Genomic DNA, 20,533 nt, shown 5'->3' with positions numbered 1-20,533 from the left:
TTACCTCCACCTACAGTCACATACCTCTTTACCTCCACCTACAGTCACATACCTCCACCTACAGTCACATACCTCCACCTACAGTCACATACCTCTTTACCTCCACCTACAGTCACATACCTCTTTATCTCCACCTACAGTCCCATACCTCTTTACCTCCACCTACAGTCCCATACCTCTTTACCTCCACCTACAGTCCCATACCTCTTTACCTCCACCTACAGTCACATACCTCTTTACCTCCACCTACAGTCACATACCTCTATACCTCCACCTACAGTCACATACCTCTACACCTCCACCTACAGTCCCATACCTCTTTACCTCCACCTACAGTCACATACCTCTTTACCTCCACCTACAGTCCCATACCTCTATACCTCCACCTACAGTCCCATACCTCTTTACCTCCACCTACAGTCCCATACCTCTTTACCTCCACCTACAGTCACATACCTCTTTACCTCCACCTACAGTCACATACCTCCACCTACAGTCCCATACCTCTTTACCTCCACCTACAATCCCATACCTCTATACCTCCACCTACAGTCCCACACCTCTTTACCTCCACCTACAGTCACATACCTCTATACCTCCACCTACAGTCACATACCTCTTTACCTCCACCTACAGGTACATAACTCTATACCTCCACATACAGTCACATACCTCTTTACCTCCACCTACAGTCCCATACCTCTATACTTCCACCTACAGTCACATACCTCTTCACCTCCACCTACAGTCACATACCTCCACCTACAGTCACATACCTCTCTACCTCTCATACCTCAAAACCGGGAGGACTAGCAAAAGCACGGGAAAAACACACTGGTTGACTTGAAACAGAGAAGACGAACTGGCAACAAAGAGACAGGAAACGCAGGGATAAATACACTGGTACAGAGAGACAGGAAACACAGGGATAAATACACTGGTACAGAGAGACAGGGAACACAGGGATAAATACACTGGTACAGAGAGACAGGAAACACAGGGATAAATACACTGGTACAGAGAGACAGGAAACACAGGGATAAATACACTGGCACAGAGAGACAGGAAACACAGGGATAAATACACTGGTACAGAGAGACAGGAAACACAGGGATAAATACACTGGTACAGAGAGATAGGAAACACAGGGATAAATATACTGGTACATAGAGATAGGAAACACAGGGATAAATACACTGGTACAGCGAGATAGGAAACACAGGGATAAATACACTGGTACAGAGAGACAGGAAACACAGGGATAAATACACTGGTACAGAGAGAAAGGAAACACAGGGATAAATACACTGGTACAGAGAGACAGGAAACACAGGGATAAATACACTGGTACAGAGAGACAGGAAACACAGGGATAAATACACTGGCACAGAGAGACAGGAAACACAGGGATAAATACACTGGCACAGAGAGACAGGAAACACAGGGATAAATACACTGGTACAGAGAGACAGGAAACACAGGGATAAATACACTGGTACAGAGAGATAGAAAACACAGGGATAAATACACTGGCACAGAGAGACAGGAAACACAGGGATAAATACACTGGTACAGAGAGACAGGAAACACAGGGATAAATACACTGGTACAGAGAGACAGGAAACACAGGGATAAATACACTGGCACAGCGAGACAGGAAACACAGGGATAAATACACTGGTACAGAGAGACAGGAAACACAGGGATAAATACACTGGCACAGAGAGACAGGAAACACAGGGATAAATACACTGGCACAGAGAGACAGGAAACACAGGGATAAATACACTGGTACAGAGAGACAGGAAACACAGGGATAAATACACTGGCACAGAGAGACAGGAAACACAGGGATAAATACACTGGCACAGAGAGACAGGAAACACAGGGATAAATACACTGGTACAGAGAGACAGGAAACACAGGATAAATACACTGGCACAGAGAGACAGGAAACACAGGGATGAATACACTGGTACAGAGAGACAGGAAACACAGGGATAAATACACTGGTACAGAGAGACAGGAAACACGGGGATAAATACACTGGCACAGAGAGACATGAAACACAGGGATAAATACACTGGTACAGAGAGACAGGAAACACAGGGATAAATACACTGGTACAGAGAGACAGGAAACACAGGGATAAATACACTGGCACAGAGAGACAGGAAACACAGGGATAAATACACTGGTACAGAGAGACAGGAAACACAGGGATAAATACACTGGCACAGAGAGACAGGAAACACAGGGATAAATACACTGGTACAGAGAGACAGGAAACACAGGGATAAATACACTGGCAACAAAGAGACAGGAAACACAGGGATAAATACACTGGCACAGAGAGACAGGAAACACAGGGATAAATACACTGGCACAGAGAGACAGGAAACACAGGGATAAATACACTGGTACAGAGAGACAGGAAACACAGGGATAAATACACTGGTACAGAGAGACAGGAAACACAGGGATAAATACACTGGTACAGAGAGACAGGAAACACAGGGATAAATACACTGGCAACAAAGAGACAGGAAACACAGGGATAAATACACTGGCACAGAGAGACAGGAAACACAGGGATAAATACACTGGCACAGAGAGACAGGAAACACAGGGATAAATACACTGGTACAGAGAGACAGGAAACACAGGGATAAATACACTGGTACAGAGAGACAGGAAACACAAGGATAAATACACTGTTACAGAGAGACAGGAAACACAAGGATAAATACACTGGTACAGAGAGACAGGAAACACAAGGATAAATACACTGGTACAGAGAGACAGGAAACACAGGGATAAATACACTGGTACAGAGAGACAGGAAACACAGGGATAAATACACTGGCACAGAGAGACAGGAAACACAGGGATAAATACACTGGTACAGAGAGACAGGAAACACAGGGATAAATACACTGGCACAGAGAGACAGGAAACACAGGGATAAATACACTGGTACAGAGAGACAGGAAACACAGGGATAAATACACTGGTACAGAGAGACAGGAAACACAGGGATAAATACACTGGTACAGAGAGACAGGAAACACAGGGATAAATACACTGGCACAGAGAGACAGGAAACACAGGGATAAATACACTGGTACAGAGAGACAGAAAACACAGGGATAAATACACTGGTACAGAGAGACAGGAAACACAGGGATAAATACACTTGCACAGAGAGACAGGAAACACAGGGATAAATACACTGGTACAGAGAGACAGGAAACACAGGGATAAATACTTTGCTTTTTCTTGGCCAGGTCGCAGTTGTAAATGAGAACTTGTTCTCAACTAGACTATCTGTTTGTTTTTGTTTTTTAATGCAATACCAAGACATACCAGAGATAAGGGAGTGTTGATATTGCAACCACACAAGTCAAAAATCACAAACTGTTGTTGTTGTTGTTGTTTTTTGTTTAAGCCCTCAATAACTTTTGTCTGCTTAAAGTTTTCTTGATCATCTGTTTGCGTCTGCCAATTTATTGGCTGTCCAGAATCCAGACGACTTGTCCCCAGAACTTCCTATACAGACAGATCTGCTTACGTAACTCGTCGAGGCCTGCAATTAAGGATAATGAGAGGCTTAATTAAAGATTCTGCCCAGTTTCCCTGATGTTGCTATGGCAATCGAGCTGTTTTTACCATCCCTGTATAAGGGCTCAGGGCCAGACCCAGATGCAGACACGGGAGGCAGATGGTTTGAGTCTTTGATATTTATTAGTTCCAAAAGGGGTAGGAAAGAGAATGGTCGTGGACAGGCCAGAAGGTCAAAACCAGATCCAGGAGGAACAGAGTGGCAGGCAGACTGGTCAGGCAGGCTCGAGGTTAAGGCAGGCAGACTGGTCAGGCAGGCTCGAGGTCAAGGCAGGCAGACTGGTCAGGCAGGCTCGAGGTCAAGGCAGGCAGACTGGTCAGGCAGGCTCGAGGTCAAGGCAGGCAGACTGGTCAGGCAGGCTCGAGGTCAAGGCAGGCAGACTGGTCAGGCAGGCTCGGGGTCAAGGCAGGCAGACTGGTCAGGCAGGCTCGAGGTCAAGGCAGGCAGACTGGTCAGGCAGGATCGAGGTCAAGGCAGGCAGACTGGTCAGGCAGGCTCGAGGTCAAGGCAGGCAGACTGGTCAGGCAGGCTCGGGGTCAAGGCAGGCAGACTGGTCAGGCAGGCTCGAGGTCAAGGCAGGCAGACTGGTCAGGCAGGCTCGAGGTCAAGGCAGGCAGACTGGTCAGGCAGGCTCGAGGTCAAGGCAGGTGGACTGGTCAGGCAGGCTCGAGGTCAAGGCAGGTGGACTGGTCAGGCAGGCTCGAGGTTAAGGCTGGCAGACTGGTCAGGCAGGCTCGAGGTCAAGGCAGGTGGACTGGTCAGGCAGGCTCGAGGTCAAGGCAGGTGGACTGGTCAGGCAGGCTCGAGGTCAAGGCAGGTGGACTGGTCAGGCAGGCTCGAGGTCAAGGCAGGTGGACTGGTCAGGCAGGCGGGTACAGAGTCCAGAAAACAGGTGTCAAAACCGGGAGGACTAGCAAAAGAGAGAACAGCAAAAGCACGGGAAAAACACACTGGTTGAAGACGAAGAAGAAGAGAAGACGAACTGGCAACAGAGAGACAGGAAACACAGGGATAAATACACTGGTACAGAGAGACAGGGAACACAGGGATAAATACACTGGTACAGAGAGACAGGGAACACAAGGATAAATACACTGGTACAGAGAGACAGGAAACACAGGGATAAATACACTGGTACAGAGAGACAGGGAACACAAGGATAAATACACTGGTACAGAGAGACAGGAAACACAGGGATAAATACACTGGCACAGAGAGACAGGAAACACAAGGATAAATACACTGGCACAGAGAGACAGGGAACACAGGGATAAATACACTGGTACAGAGAGACAGGAAACACAGGGATAAATACACTGGTACAGAGAGACAGGAAACACAAGGATAAATACACTGGCACAGAGAGACAGGGAACACAGGGATAAATACACTGGTACAGAGAGACAGGAAACACAGGGATAAATACACTGGTACAGAGAGACAGGAAACACAGGGATAAATACACTGGTACAGAGAGACAGGAAACACAAGGATAAATACACTGGCACAGAGAGACAGGGAACACAGGGATAAATACACTGGTACAGAGAGACAGGAAACACAGGGATAAATACACTGGTACAGAGAGACAGGAAACACAAGGATAAATACACTGGCACAGAGAGACAGGGAACACAGGGATAAATACACTGGTACAGAGAGACAGGAAACACAGGGATAAATACACTGGCACAGAGAGACAGGAAACACAAGGATAAATACACTGGCACAGAGAGACAGGGAACACAGGGATAAATACACTGGTACAGAGAGACAGGAAACACAGGGATAAATACACTGGTACAGAGAGACAGGAAACACAGGGATAAATACACTGGTACAGAGAGACAGGAAACACAGGGATAAATACACTGGTACAGAGAGACAGGAAACACAGGGATAAATACACTGGTACAGAGAGACAGGAAACACAGGGATAAATACACTGGCACAGAGAGACAGGAAACACAGGGATAAATACACTGGCACAGAGAGACAGGAAACACAGAGATAAATACACTGGTACAGAGAGACAGGAAACACAGGGATAAATACACTGGCACAGAGAGACAGGAAACACAGGGATAAATACACTGGTACAGAGAGACAGGAAACACAGGGATAAATACACTGGCACAGAGAGACAGGAAACACAGGGATAAATACACTGGCACAGAGAGACAGGAAACACAGGGATAAATACACTGGTACAGAGAGACAGGAAACACAGGGATAAATACACTGGTACAGAGAGACAGGAAACACAGGGATAAATACACTGGCACAGAGAGACAGGAAACACAGGGATAAATACACTGGCACAGAGAGACAGGAAACACAGGGATAAATACACTGGTACAGAGAGACAGGAAACACAGGGATAAATACACTGGTACAGAGAGACAGGAAACACAGGGATAAATACACTGGTACAGAGAGACAGGAAACACAGGGATAAATACACTGGGGGAAATAAGCAATGAATGAACCTATGAACGCCTGAGTGAGCTTCATTCATTGTACTGGTGCAATGTCTTGATCACTGCATTTTTTCACTGATATCTCCTTATACTTTCATTCAGTTACATTTGTTCTTTCTGAGGCACTTATTCACTCACATTCCTAATTCCCCCTGTCCAGATTGTCCCTGGTCCCCTGTCCAGACTGTCCCCTGCCGAGACTGTCCCTGGTCCCCTGTCCAGACTGTCGTCTGTCCCCTGTCCAGACTGTCCCCTGCCGAGACTGTCCCTGGTCCCCTGTCCAGACTGTCCCCTGCCGAGACTGTCCCTGGTCCCCTGTCCAGACAGTCGCCTGTCCAGACTGTCCCCTGTCCAGAATGTCCCCTGTCCCCTGTCCAGACTGTCCCTGGTCCCCTGTCCAGACTGTCCCCTGTCCAGACTGTCCCCTGTCCCCTGTCCAGGCTGTCCCCTGTCTCCTGTCCAGACTGTCTCCTGTCCCCTGTCCAGACTGTCCCCTGTCCAGACTTCCCTAAATCTCAGACCATGGTTATGGCCCTGATTAGAGGTGGTGTTTTTTCTCCAATGTATGCTTTGGCCACAAATACGAGTATAGGATTATAGCAGGTTATAGCAGGTTATAGCAGGTTATCACATTATATCAGGTTATTACAGTATAGCAAGTTATCACAGTATAGCAAGTTATCACAGTATAGCAGGTTATAGCAGGTTATCACATTATATCAGGTTATTACAGTATAGCAGGTTATCACATTATATCAGGTTATTACAGTATAGCAGGTTATCACAGTATAGCAGGTTATCACATTATACAAAGTGAACTAACTAGCCCTTTAATCAAGTGAACTAACTAGCCCTTTAATCAAGTGAACTAACCCTTTGGGTGAACTAACTCACCTTTTAGGTGAACTATCTAGCCCTTTAGTAAAGTGAACTAACTAGCCCTTTAATCAAGTGAACTAACTAGTCCTTTGGGTAAAATATCTAGCCTTTTAATAAACTGAACTGACTGGCCCTTTAATGTTAATCTCTCATGGACAGGCGGACGTAACGAGTAGCTGATGCAGAGTCCTGGGTTTCTGAGATGAATGCAATACAACTGTATTCCATAAGTGTTGTTGTACATAAGTGTTTACTGTTCCGTAAGAGACAATATACACTTGTAAGGCATCATGTCTTCTGCTACTGAAGTAAACTGGATGTATTGCTGTTAACATTACCAGCTCATCACTCACATGTTTCGTGAAGGCTACGTGAAAATGATTATAATTAAAGCCTATATTATAATTAGGCTTCGGCTACTGTATGTCTTTTTTTGCATCTAGTCTGTAAAGTGTTTTCTCATTGTTTCTCACTGTGCCATTCACATTAGAAAAGTTATTTTTTTTTCTCCACATGACTTGTCTGTCACTCGTCGTAAATAATCCGATACCATGCTACTACTGATCAGGAGTCCCTGTACATCCTCAGGGATGTAGAGACATCAATGAACAGCAGAATATCCCCAGGCTACTCTTTAGAAACCAGGAGTGTGTGTGTGTGTGTGTGTGTGTGTGTGTGTGTGTGTGTGTGTGTGTGTGTGTGTGTGTGTGTGTGTGTGTGTGTGTGTGTGTGTGTGTGAGAGAGAGAGAGAGAGAGTGGGAGATGGAGGGAGGGAGAGAGGAGAGGAGGGGAGGGGAGAGAGAGAGAGAGAGAGAGGGGGGGGGGGAGAGAGAGAGAGAGAGAGAGGGGGGGGAGAGAGAGAGCGAGAGGGAGGGAGAGAGGAGAGGAGGGGAGGGGAGAGAGAGAGAGAGAGGGGGGGAGAGAGAGAGAGAGAGAGGGGGGAGAGAGAGAGAGAGACAGAGAGAGAGAGAGGGGGGAGGGAGAGAGAGAGAGAGAGGGGGGGGGGAGGGAGAGAGAGAGAGGGGGGAGAGAGAGAGAGAGACAGAGAGAGAGAGAGGGGGGAGGGAGAGAGAGAGAGAGAGGGGGGGAGAGAGAGAGAGAGAGAGAGGGGGGGAGAGAGAGAGAGAGAGAGAGAGGGGGGGGAGAGAGAGAGCGAGAGGGAGGGAGAGAGGAGAGGAGGGGAGGGGAGAGAGAGAGAGAGAGGGGGGGGGGAGAGAGAGAGAGAGAGAGGGGGGGGAGAGAGAGAGAGAGAGAGAGAGGGGGGGAGAGAGAGAGAGAGAGAGAGAGAGGGGGGAGAGAGAGAGCGAGAGGGAGGGAGAGAGGAGAGGAGGGGAGGGGAGAGAGAGAGCGAGAGGGAGGGAGAGAGAGAGAGAGAGGGGAGGGGAGAGAGAGATAGACAGACAGAGTATCACAAACACAAACAGAGCCCCAGGACAGCAGAACATATAAACCCAACCAAATTATGAGTAAGCAAAAAGCTAACTATTTGACACACTGGAAAGAATCAGCCAAAAAACAGAGCAAACTAGAACGCTATCTGACCCTAAACAGAGAGTACAAAGTGGCAGAATACCTGACCACTGTGACTGACCCAAACTTAAGGAAAGCTTTGACTATGTACAGACTCAGTGAGCATAGCCTTGCTATTGAGAAAGGCCGCCGTAGACAGACCTGGCTCTCAAGAGAAGACAGGCTATGTGCACACTGTCCACAAAATGAGGTGGAAACTGAGCTACACTTCCTAACCTCCTGTCCAAATGTATGACCATATTAGAGATACATATTTCCCACAGATCACACAAATACCACAATGTGCAATCACTGCAGCAACATTTGTGGCCCGTTGCCAAGAGGAAAAGGGCAACCCGGAGGAACACAAACAACATAGTAAACACCACCAATATTGATCTCGTTATTTATCTTCCCACAATGTTCCCACTACAACTATTTGCACATTGCACTGCACATAGCTGATAATAAAACACTTTAAATATCTTTATCCATTTAAAACTTTTTGAATGCAACGTTTAAAATCTTTGTCGATGTTCAATTTGTTTATTTCGTTTTTTGTTTGTTGTTTATTTCAATTGCTAGGGCGCCGTATATGTGTTTTCCTGTGCCAATAACTTTCATTTGAATTGAGTATCCTGGAGAGAGGAAGAGAGACGGAGAGAGAGGGAGATAGATGCCTGCCTGCCTGCCTCAGCTCCTGTTGTTCTGCTGATGAGAGCTGTGTCCCCAGCCATCTGCTTCCAGCCCGCCGTGGGGATAGCTACCTGTCAGCCTCAATGTGCTCACTGAGCAGAAAAGGGAGACATTTCTGCGGCAGAACACAAGTCTCTCTCTCTCTCTTTCTCCTTCTCTCCCTCCCTCTCTCTCTCTCTCTCCCCTTCCCGCTTTCCCCTCCCTCCATCCCTCCATCTCTCTCTCTGTCCCTCTCTCGTTCCCTCTCTCCATCTCTCCAACCCCCCCCCCCCCCCCCCCCCTTCTCCCCCTGCCCCCTCGTGCCCTGTAAACTGAACATGGCGGCTGCAGATAAGACCAACGGCTGGGCCGGTCGACAGACCGACGCAGAGCGACGCGAGGAGGGGCCGTTCTGGCATTAGGCATCAGGCTAGACACCTTGCCTTGGCTAAACTCCACGAGAGGACCCAGTACAGCTGCCGATGTGCCGTGCCTTCACTCTGAGCTACAGTTGGCTTGTGAAAGCTCTGCAGACTGACCACAGACAGGCTTCCTTGGAACCACCTCTGCAGTATGAACACAAGCAGGCGTCCTTGGAATTGCCTAAACAAAACTCATTATTAACAGGTAACAGGTAGACTGATAACTCTCCCCACACACCAGGTATCACCTGGACTGTCCCTGCTAGACTGATATCTCTCCCTACACAACAGGTATCGCCTGTACTGTCCCTGCTAGACTGATATCTCTCCCTACACAACAGGTATCACCTGTACTGTCCCTGCTAGACTGATAACTCTCCCTACACAACAGGTATCACCTGGACTCTCCCTGCTAGACTGATAACTCTCCCCACACACCAGGTATCACCTGGACTGTCCCTGCTAGACTGATATCTCTCCCCACACACCAGGTATCACCTGGACTGTCCCTGCTAGACTGATATCTCTCCCCACACAACAGGTATCGCCTGTACTGTACCTGCTAGACTGATATCTCTCCCTACACAACAGGTATCGCCTGTACTGTCCCTGCTAGACTGATATCTCTCCCTACACAACAGGTATCACCTGTACTGTCCCTGCTAGACTGATAACTCTCCCTACACAACAGGTATCACCTGGACTCTCCCTGCTAGACTGATAACTCTCCCCACACACCAGGTATCACCTGTACTGTCCCTGCTAGACTGATAACTCTCCCCACACACCAGGTATCACCTGGACTGTCCCTGCTAGACTGATATCTCTCCCTACACAACAGGTATCACCTGTACTGTCCCTGCTAGACTGATATCTCTCCCTACACAACAGGTATCACCTGGACTGTCCCTGCTAGACTGATAACTCTCCCCACACAACAGGGGAGGAAGTAACAAGTTGCTTATGTTGTTGTTGTTTCAATCTAACAAGAAATATATAAATTCTGTAAAAAAATAAACGTAATCTCACTGTCAACTGCGTTTATTTAAGGCAAACTTAACATGTGTAAATATTTGTATGAACATAACAAGATTCAACAACTGAGATGTAAACTGAACAAGTTCCACGGATATGTGACTAACAGAAATGTAAAATTGTGTCCCAGAACAAAGGGGGGGGGTCAAAATCAAAAGTAACAGTCAGTATCTGGTGTGGCCACCAGCTGCATTAAGTACTGCAGTGCATCTCCTCCTCATGGACTGCACCAGCTTTGCCACTTCTTGCTGTGAGATGTAACATCTCCCACTCTTTCACCAAGGCACCTGCAAGTTCCCGGACATTTCTGGGGGCAATGGCCCTAGCCCTCACCCTCCGAACCAACAGGTCCCAAATGTGCTAAATGGGATTGAAATCTGGGCTCTTCACTGGCTATGGCAGAACACTGACATTCCTGTCTTGCAGGAAATCACGCACAGAATGAGCAGTATGGCTGGTGACATTGTCATGCTGGAGGGTTATGTTAGGATGAGCCTGCAGGAAGGGTACCACATGAGGGAGGAGGATGTCTTCCCTGTAACGCACAGCGTTGAGATTGCCTGCAATGACAACAAGTTCAGTCCGATGATGCTGTGACACACCGCCCCAGACCATGACACCTCCACCTCCAAATAGATCCCGCTCCAGAGTACAGGCCTCGGTGTAACGCTCATTCCTTTGACGATAAACGTGAATCCGACCATCACCCCTGGTGAGACAAAACCGCTACTTGTCAGTGAAATGCAGTTTTTGCCAGTCCTGTCTGGTCCATTGACGGTGGGTTTGTGCCCATAGGCGACATTGTTTCCGGTGATGTCTGGTGAGGATCTGCCTTACAACAGGCCTATAAGCCCTCAGTCCAGCCTCTCTCAGCCTATTGCGAACAGTCTGAGCACTGATGGAGGGATAGTGCGTTCCCTGGTGTAACTCAAGCAGTTGTTGTTGCCATCCTGTACCTGTCCTGCAGGTGTGATGTTTGGATGTAGCGATCCTGTGCAGGTGTTGTTACACGTGGTCTGCCACTGCGAGGACGATCAGCTGTCCGTCCTGTCTCCCTGTAGCGCTGTCTTAGGCATCTCACAGTACGGACATTGCAATTTATTTCCCTGGCCACATTTTCAGTCCTCATGCCTCCTTGCAGCATGCCTAAGGCATGTTCACGCAGATGAGCAGGGACCCTGGGCATCTTTCTTTTGTTGTTTTTCGAGTCAGTAGAAAGGCCTCTTTAGTGTCCTAAGTTTTCATAACTGTGACCTTAATTGCCTACCGTCTGTAAGCTGTTAGTGTCTTAACGACCGTGCCACAGGTGCATGTTTATTAATTGTTTATGGTTCATTGAACAAGCATGGGAAACAGTGTTTAAAACATTTACAATGATCTGTGAAGTTATTTGGATTTTTACGAATGATCTTTGAAAGACAGAATCCTGAAAAGTAGACGTTTTTTGTTGTTGCTGCGTTTACCTACCTGTTCTGATGTAGACCTATCTGTTCTGCTGTAGACATATCTGTTCTGATGTAAACCTACCTGTTCTGCACCTGTTCTGCTGTAGACCTACCTGTTATCCTGTCATATATCATGTTATCCTGTCATATATCATGTTATCCTGTCATATATCATGTTATCCTGTCATATATCATGTTATCCTGTCATATATCATGTTATCCTGTCATATATCATGTTATCCTGTCATATATCATGTTATCCTGTCATATATCATGTTATCCTGTCATATATCATGTTATCCTGCATGTTATCCTGTCATATATCATGTTATCCTGTCATATATCATGTTATCCTGTCATATATCATGTTATCCTGCATGTTATCCTGTCATATATCATGTTATCCTGTCATATATCATGTTATCCTGTCATATATCATGTTATCCTGCATGTTATCCTGTCATATATCATGTTATCCTGTCATATATCATGTTATCATGTCATACATAAGACAGAATCCTGAAAAGGAGACGTTTTTTGTTGTTGCTGCGTTTACCTACCTGTTCTGATGTAGACCTATCTGTTCTGCTGTAGACATATCTGTTCTGATGTAAACCTACCTGTTCTGCACCTGTTCTGCTGTAGACCTACCTGTTATCCTGTCATATATCATGTTATCCTGTCATATATCATGTTATCCTGTCATATATCATGTTATCCTGTCATATATCATGTTATCCTGTCATATATCATGTTATCCTGTCATATATCATGTTATCCTGTCATATATCATGTTATCCTGTCATATATCATGTTATCCTGTCATATATCATGTTATCCTGCATGTTATCCTGTCATATATCATGTTATCCTGTCATATATCATGTTATCCTGTCATATATCATGTTATCCTGCATGTTATCCTGTCATATATCATGTTATCCTGTCATATATCATGTTATCCTGTCATATATCATGTTATCCTGCATGTTATCCTGTCATATATCATGTTATCCTGTCATATATCATGTTATCATGTCATATATCATGTTATGCTGTCATATATCATGTTATCCTGTCATGTTATCCTGTCATATATCATGTTATACTGTATGTTATCCTGCCATATATCATGTTATCCTGTCATATATCATGTTATCCTGTCATATATCATGTTATCCTGCCATATATCATGTTATCCTGCCATATATCATGTTATCCTGTCATATATCATGTTATCCTGCCATATATCATGTTATCCTGTCATATATCATGTTATCCTGCATGTTATCCTGTCATATATCATGTTATCCTGTCATATATCATGTTATCCTGCATGTTATCCTGTCATATATCATGTTATCCTGTCATATATCATGTTATCCTGCATGTTATCCTGTCATATATCATGTTATCCTGTCATATATCATGTTATCCTGTCATATATCATGTTATCATGTCATATATCATGTTATCCTGTTATATATCATGTTATCCTGTCATATATCATGTTATCCTGTCATATATCATGTTATCCTGCATGTTATCCTGTCATATATCATGTTATCCTGTCATATATCATGTTATCCTGCCAAATATCATGTTATCCTGCATGTTATCCTGTCATATATCATGTTATCCTGTCATATATCATGTTATCCTGCATGTTATCCTGTCATATATCATGTTATCCTGTCATATATCATGTTATCCTGTCATATATCATGTTATCCTGTATGTTATCCTGCCATATATCATGTTATCCTGTCATATATCATGTTATCCTGTCATATATCATGTTATCCTGCCATATATCATGTTATCCTGTCATATATCATGTTATCCTGTCATATATCATGTTATCCTGTCATATATCATGTTATCCTGTCATATATCAAGTTATCCTGCATGTTATCCTGTCATATATCATGTTATCCTGCATGTTATCCTGTCATATATCATGTTATCCTGTCATATATCAAGTTATCCTGTCATATATCATGTTATCCTGTCATATATCATGTTATCCTGTCATATATCATGTTATCCTGTCATATATCATGTTATCCTGCATGTTATCCTGTCATATATCATGTTATCCTGCATGTTATCCTGTCATATATCATGTTATCCTGTCATATATCATGTTATCCTGCATGTTATCCTGTCATATATCATGTTATCCTGCCATATATCATGTTATCCTGTCATATATCATGTTATCCTGTCATATATCATGTTATCCTGTCATATATCATGTTATCCTGTCATATATCATGTTATCCTGTCATATATCATGTTATCCTGCCATATATCATGTTATCCTGTCATATATCATGTTATCCTGTCATATATCATGTTATCCTGCATGTTATTCTGTCATATATCATGTTATCCTGCATGTTATCCTGTCATATTTCATGTTATCCTGCATGTTATCCTGTCATATATCATGTTATCCTGCCATATATCATGTTATCCTGTCATATATCATGTTATCCTGCATGTTATCCTGTCATATATCATGTTATCCTGTCATATATCATGTTATCCTGTCATATATCATGTTATCCTGTCATATATCATGTTATCCTGCCATATATCATGTTATCCTGTCATATATCATGTTATCCTGTCATATATCATGTTATCCTGCATGTTATCCTGTCATATATCATGTTATCCTGTCATATATCATGTTATCCTGTCATATATCATGTTATCCTGCATGTTATCCTGTCATATATCATGTTATCCTGTCATATATCATGTTATCCTGTCATATATCATGTTATCCTGCCATATATCATGTTATCCTGTCATATATCATGTTATCCTGTCATATATCATGTTATCCTGCATGTTATCCTGTCATATATCATGTTATCCTGCATGTTATCCTGTCATATATCATGTTATCCTGCCATATATCATGTTATCCTGTCATATATCATGTTATCCTGCCATATATCATGTTATCCTGTCATATATCATGTTATCCTGTCATATATCATGTTATCCTGTCGTATATCATGGTATCCTGTTATATATCATGTTATCCTGCATGTTATCCTGTCATATATCATGTTATCCTGTCATATATCATGTTATCCTGTCATATATCATGTTATCCTGTCATATATCATGTTATCCTGTCATATATCATGTTATCCTGTCATATATCATGTTATCCTGCATGTTATCCTGTCATATATCATGTTATCCTGTCATATATCATGTTATCCTGTCATATATCATGTTATCCTGTCATATATCATGTTATCCTGTCATATATCATGTTATCCTGCATGTTATCCTGTCATATATCATGTTATCCTGTCATATATCATGTTATCCTGTCATATAGCATGTTATCCTGCCATATATCATGTTATCCTGTCATATATCATGTTATCCTGCCATATATCATGTTATCCTGTCATATATCATGTTATCCTGCCATATATCATGTTATCCTGCCATATATCATGTTATCCTGCATGTTATCCTGTCATATATCATGTTATCCTGTCATATATCATGTTATCCTGTCATATATCATGTTATCCTGCATGTTATCCTGTCATATATCATGTTATCCTGCATGTTATCCTGTCATATATCATGTTATCCTGCCATATATCATGTTATCCTGTCATATATCATGTTATCCTGCCATATATCATGTTATCCTGTCATATATCATGTTATCCTGTCATATATCATGTTATCCTGTCATATATCATGGTATCCTGTCATATATCATGTTATCCTGCCATATATCATGTTATCCTGTCATATATCATGTTATCCTGCCATATATCATGGTATCCTGTCATATATCATGTTATCCTGCCATATATCATGTTATCCTGTCATATATCATGTTATCCTGTCATATATCATGTTATCTTGTCATATATCATGTTATCATGTCATATATCATGTTATCCTGTCATATATCATGTTATCCTGTATGTTATCCTGCCATATATCATGTTATCCTGTCATATATCATGTTATCCTGTCATATATCATGTTATCCTGCCATATATCATGTTATCCTGTCATATATCATGTTATCCTGTCATATATCATGTTATCCTGTCATATATCATGTTATCCTGTCATATATCAAGTTATCCTGCATGTTATCCTGTCATATATCATGTTATCCTGCATGTTATCCTGTCATATATCATGTTATCCTGTCATATATCAAGTTATCCTGTCATATATCATGTTATCCTGTCATATATCATGTTATCCTGTCATATATCATGTTATCCTGTCATATATCATGTTATCCTGCATGTTATCCTGTCATATATCATGTTATCCTGCATGTTATCCTGTCATATATCATGTTATCCTGTCATATATCATGTTATCCTGCATGTTATCCTGTCATATATCATGTTATCCTGCCATATATCATGTTATCCTGTCATATATCATGTTATCCTGTCATATATCATGTTATCCTGTCATATATCATGTTATCCTGTCATATATCATGTTATCCTGTCATATATCATGTTATCCTGCCATATATCATGTTATCCTGTCATATATCATGTTATCCTGTCATATATCATGTTATCCTGCATGTTATTCTGTCATATATCATGTTATCCTGCATGTTATCCTGTCATATTTCATGTTATCCTGCATGTTATCCTGTCATATATCATGTTATCCTGCCATATATCATGTTATCCTGTCATATATCATGTTATCCTGCATGTTATCCTGTCATATATCATGTTATCCTGTCATATATCATGTTATCCTGTCATATATCATGTTATCCTGTCATATATCATGTTATCCTGCCATATATCATGTTATCCTGTCATATATCATGTTATCCTGTCATATATCATGTTATCCTGCATGTTATCCTGTCATATATCATGTTATCCTGTCATATATCATGTTATCCTGTCATATATCATGTTATCCTGCATGTTATCCTGTCATATATCATGTTATCCTGTCATATATCATGTTATCCTGTCATATATCATGTTATCCTGCCATATATCATGTTATCCTGTCATATATCATGTTATCCTGTCATATATCATGTTATCCTGCATGTTATCCTGTCATATATCATGTTATCCTGCATGTTATCCTGTCATATATCATGTTATCCTGCCATATATCATGTTATCCTGTCATATATCATGTTATCCTGCCATATATCATGTTATCCTGTCATATATCATGTTATCCTGTCATATATCATGTTATCCTGTCGTATATCATGGTATCCTGTTATATATCATGTTATCCTGCATGTTATCCTGTCATATATCATGTTATCCTGTCATATATCATGTTATCCTGTCATATATCATGTTATCCTGTCATATATCATGTTATCCTGTCATATATCATGTTATCCTGTCATATATCATGTTATCCTGCATGTTATCCTGTCATATATCATGTTATCCTGTCATATATCATGTTATCCTGTCATATATCATGTTATCCTGTCATATATCATGTTATCCTGTCATATATCATGTTATCCTGCATGTTATCCTGTCATATATCATGTTATCCTGTCATATATCATGTTATCCTGTCATATAGCATGTTATCCTGCCATATATCATGTTATCCTGTCATATATCATGTTATCCTGCCATATATCATGTTATCCTGTCATATATCATGTTATCCTGCCATATATCATGTTATCCTGCCATATATCATGTTATCCTGCATGTTATCCTGTCATATATCATGTTATCCTGTCATATATCATGTTATCCTGTCATATATCATGTTATCCTGCATGTTATCCTGTCATATATCATGTTATCCTGCATGTTATCCTGTCATATATCATGTTATCCTGCCATATATCATGTTATCCTGTCATATATCATGTTATCCTGCCATATATCATGTTATCCTGTCATATATCATGTTATCCTGTCATATATCATGTTATCCTGTCATATATCATGGTATCCTGTCATATATCATGTTATCCTGCCATATATCATGTTATCCTGTCATATATCATGTTATCCTGCCATATATCATGGTATCCTGTCATATATCATGTTATCCTGCCATATATCATGTTATCCTGTCATATATCATGTTATCCTGTCATATATCATGTTATCTTGTCATATATCATGTTATCATGTCATATATCATGTTATCCTGTCATATATCATGTTATCCTGTCATATATCATGTTATCCTGTCATATATCATGTTATCCTGCATGTTATCCTGTCATATATCATGTTATCCTGTCATATATCATGTTATCCTGTCATATATCATGTTATCCTGTCATATATCATGTTATCCTGTCATATATCATGTTATCCTGCCTGTTATCCTGTCATATATCATGTTATCCTGTCATATATCATGTTATCCTGTCATATATCATGTTATCCTGTCATATATCATTTTATCCTGCCATATATCATGTTATCCTGTCATATATCATGTTATCCTGCCATATATCATGTTATCCTGCCATATATCATGTTATCCTGCATGTTATCCTGTCATATATCATGTTATCCTGTCATATATCATGTTATCCTGTCATATATCATGTTATCATGTCATATATCATGTTATCCTGCATGTTATCCTGTCATAGATCGTGTTATCCTGTCATATATCATGTTATCCTGTCATATAACATGTTATCCTGTCATATATCATGTTATCCTGTCGTATATCATGTTATCCTGTCATATATCATGTTATCCTGCATGTTATCCTGTCATATATCATGTTATCCTGTCATATATCATGTTATCCTGTCATATATCATGTTATCCTGCCATATATCATGTTATCCTGTCATATATCATGTTATCCTGCCATATATCATGTTATCCTGTCATATATCATGTTATCCTGCCATATATCATGTTATCCTGTCATATATCATGTTATCCTGCATGTTATCCTGTCATATATCATGTTATCCTGTCATATATCATGTTATCCTGTCATGTATCATGTTATCCTGTCATATATCATGTTATCCTGTCATATATCATGTTATCCTGTCATATATCATGTTATCCTGCATGTTATCCTGTCATATATCATGTTATCCTGTCATATATCATGTTATCCTGCATGTTATCCTGTCATATATCAAGTTATCCTGCATGTTATCCTGTCATATATCATGTTATCCTGCATGTTATCCTGTCATATATCATGTTATCCTGTCATATATCAAGTTATCCTGTCATATATCATGTTATCCTGTCATATATCATGTTATCCTGTCATATATCATGTTATCCTGTCATATATCATGTTATCCTGCATGTTATCCTGTCATATATCATGTTATCCTGCATGTTATCCTGTCATATATCATGTTATCCTGTCATATATCATGTTATCCTGCATGTTATCCTGTCATATATCATGTTATCCTGCCATATATCATGTTATCCTGTCATATATCATGTTATCCTGTCATATATCATGTTATCCTGTCATATATCATGTTATCCTGTCATATATCATGTTATCCTGTCATATATCATGTTATCCTGCCATATATCATGTTATCCTGTCATATATCATGTTATCCTGTCATATATCATGTTATCCTGCATGTTATTCTGTCATATATCATGTTATCCTGCATGTTATCCTGTCATATTTCATGTTATCCTGCATGTTATCCTGTCATATATCATGTTATCCTGCCATATATCATGTTATCCTGTCATATATCATGTTATCCTGCATGTTATCCTGTCATATATCATGTTATCCTGTCATATATCATGTTATCCTGTCATATATCATGTTATCCTGTCATATATCATGTTATCCTGCCATATATCATGTTATCCTGTCATATATCATGTTATCCTGTCATATATTATGTTATCCTGCATGTTATCCTGTCATATATCATGTTATCCTGTCATATATCATGTTATCCTGTCATATATCATGTTATCCTGCATGTTATCCTGTCATATATCATGTTATCCTGTCATATATCATGTTATCCTGTCATATATCATGTTATCCTGCCATATATCATGTTATCCTGTCATATATCATGTTATCCTGTCATATATCATGTTATCCTGCATGTTATCCTGTCATATATCATGTTATCCTGCATGTTATCCTGTCATATATCATGTTATCCTGCCATATATCATGTTATCCTGTCATATATCATGTTATCCTGCCATATATCATGTTATCCTGTCATATATCATGTTATCCTGTCATATATCATGTTATCCTGTCGTATATCATGGTATCCTGTTATATATCATGTTATCCTGCATGTTATCCTGTCATATATCATGTTATCCTGTCATATATCATGTTATCCTGTCATATATCATGTTATCCTGTCATATATCATGTTATCCTGTCATATATCATGTTATCCTGTCATATATCATGTTATCCTGCATGTTA

At 41.3% G+C, this 20,533-nt stretch overlaps 1 pseudogene; it reads left to right on the top strand.

Moving 5' to 3' along the window:
• The first annotated feature begins 6,285 nt into the window (after positions 1 to 6,285).
• The window catches only part of LOC139404907 (zinc finger CCCH domain-containing protein 15-like), a 40,933-nt pseudogene continuing 26,685 nt past the window's right edge, over positions 6,286 to 20,533 (top strand).

Source organism: Oncorhynchus clarkii, unplaced genomic scaffold (assembly GCF_045791955.1).
Source record: "Oncorhynchus clarkii lewisi isolate Uvic-CL-2024 unplaced genomic scaffold, UVic_Ocla_1.0 unplaced_contig_4696_pilon_pilon, whole genome shotgun sequence".
Lineage (NCBI taxonomy): Eukaryota > Metazoa > Chordata > Actinopteri > Salmoniformes > Salmonidae > Oncorhynchus > Oncorhynchus clarkii.
Note: the sequence above shows the minus strand (reverse complement) of the source record. Positions and strands in the feature narration are given on the sequence as shown.